This window comes from Penaeus japonicus, unplaced genomic scaffold (genome assembly GCF_977035675.1).
Source record: "Penaeus japonicus unplaced genomic scaffold, GWHDUDI00000001_assembly GWHDUDI00000014, whole genome shotgun sequence".
In the NCBI taxonomy this organism is placed as follows: domain Eukaryota; kingdom Metazoa; phylum Arthropoda; class Malacostraca; order Decapoda; family Penaeidae; genus Penaeus; species Penaeus japonicus.
In genome coordinates this window covers 7,413,559-7,416,058 of record NW_028234416.1, presented here as the reverse complement: position 1 = coordinate 7,416,058, position 2,500 = coordinate 7,413,559, and positions in this window count along the sequence as shown.

The following is a 2,500-nucleotide window of genomic DNA, read 5'->3' as shown; positions in this document are numbered from 1 at the left end:
TAGTTAAAAATAGCCATACCAAAAATTCCTTGCATGCTGCACGGTAACCCACAAAAAATATCTAGGAAAGTAAACATTATATTCAGTTTAGAATCCTTTCGCAGAAATGGTCTACACTTCATTGACAACAAATAAGCATTAACTTATTACTTATCTAATTTTCCGACATAACATTATGCCAAGATTTTCGTCTACGGATCAATATTTCCTTATTTCATTAACCAACACATCTATTCCTTATACTGTATGTTTTATATATCCAACACAGAGGTAACGATTGCCCTGACTGAAGACATGAGAGGCATGCATAAACAAAATGAATGATTTGGTAAAAGTGTTTTAAATGTCCCTACTTCCTCACAGAATTGTGTCCAATATAATTTTCAAATAGCCATCTTGCAGCTGTAGTTAACGAAACAGAAGGCAAACAAGAGACTGACCATAGCAATATTTATACCAAGGATCCCCGTGCAACTAAAGCAAGTGAAAAAAATGTCAGATATTAATAATCATCACAATTGACGACTCCAAGAAAATTAATATACCTTCGTCTCCACCATAACAATCATAACGTTTATGTTGTCAATCAGGAAATTACATGATGAAAATACTTGACAATTCAAACCCGACCCAATTCTGTTTATGCAATAGCCAATTATATAGATAATATTGTTGTCGGGGAACACATATCTCTATTGTTAGTGGCGGTTCTCATCTGTTATAAGAATTTCTAGCACACAAAAGAATTCCTGAATCCATTTGGGAAGCTTTCCAATTTTGTCAGTTTGCTGCCGAGAAGTTTACAATTCATTCTTCAAGAACTACCATCTGCAATGAACTCTGTTTTAAGCCTGCTTGTCAGTTGGCATTTCTTATGTACAAGCATCTGCTTCTCTCTCAGAGACTAAAAGCCGTACCCGGGGAAAGGTATACACCCTGAAAGCCACTCTCTTCCGGGGGGCAAAGCTAGCAGGCTATCTTCCGTAGAATAATCGATCGACAGCTTAAGCCAGTTAATTATGTTATTCTGTGAAAAATCATTTATACACGTCTCGAGAGGCACTTGGATCCTCATCGCCTAATATCCCACGCTTCTCCAAACACAGAATTCATGAAAAAGATTTTTTAGGAAAAAATATTGTTTTTTGATTCGGTAAAGGCATGTGATACCGCTTAACGATTTCATATACTGGCTCTTATTTCGAGTATGAACATGAGAGGAAATGTGTGTGTATTTTTCTAGTATACTCAGACTGATATTTTTACGTCTATTTTGGAAGCATCTATCACACAATTGCTTCATGTTCGATAGAGTAGAAAAAAAAGTGTCGTAAGAACCACTTTGTATATCTTTTGCAGGAAAAGTGTACATAACATTAGAATTATCAAAATATTTCATGTTCACACTCTGTTGTAGCAAATGGCCTACAAAGTGTGCATATATTACATACTCTCCTCCAGATTAGAGAAAGGCTATCTCGACTATCTTGCGGCACATGCTATCAGGATTTAAGTATTAGAACCTTCAACTCTAGAGCCGAATACGTAGCCACGGCACCAACCCATCGCCTACCCAGCCATTTCTCCTACCATATCATTCTTTTTAATGTAAATATCAACAAACTACATGCTGACATGAGACCAACTTTAGACCAAAATTAGTATTTTTTTTCTTATTTTCCATCGTTTCTCTCCGAAAAGTCTCAATCTCACAAGGGGTATCCTTCGCTCAACGGCACCTTGACACCCAGCAGACAGACAGGACTTGATAAAGGAGGATAAGGCCCCTCCTTTCGTGGAGACTGAAGACTTGCAGTTACTGCCCAACGTCTGACTGGGTGTCTAGCCTTATTGACATTTTATGTGAAAGGAGGAATTTTTCATTTTTTTCTATTGAGAACGTAGTCAAATAATTGCTATATGAAGTAAATCATTTTATGTATCATTAATCTTACTCGTCTTTGATTAATATGATTATGCTGTTAAATGTTAAATATATTAGGAAGATTTTAACTTGCTAGAAAATTTCTTCATCCTCTTGGATATTGTTTTATTGTCATTACACAAGTATATATAAGAAAATTTAGTTTTTTCGGGCTTCGATTTATGCAACATTCATTTAACAATAAATTTATATCTTAACTCATTCACAGCTCTATCTATCTATCTATCTATCTATCTATCTATCTATTTCTCTCTTCCTTTCTCTCTCTCTCTCTCTCTCTCTCTCTCTCTCTCTCTCTCTCTCTCTCTCTCTCTCTCTTTCTCTCTCTCTCTCTCTCTCTCTCTCTCTCTCTCTCTCTTTCTCTCTCTCTCTCTCTCTCTCTCTCTCTCTCTCTCTCTCTATTTCTCTCTCTCTCTCTCTCTCTCTCTCTCTCTCTCTCTCTCTCTCTCTCTTTCTCTCTCTCTCCCTCTCTCCCTTTCCTTATTCCTGCTGTAAAACTTAATACCAAAACTTTTTTTTTATCTCCATCCTATTTTTTATGGTGTGCTGTGTCCA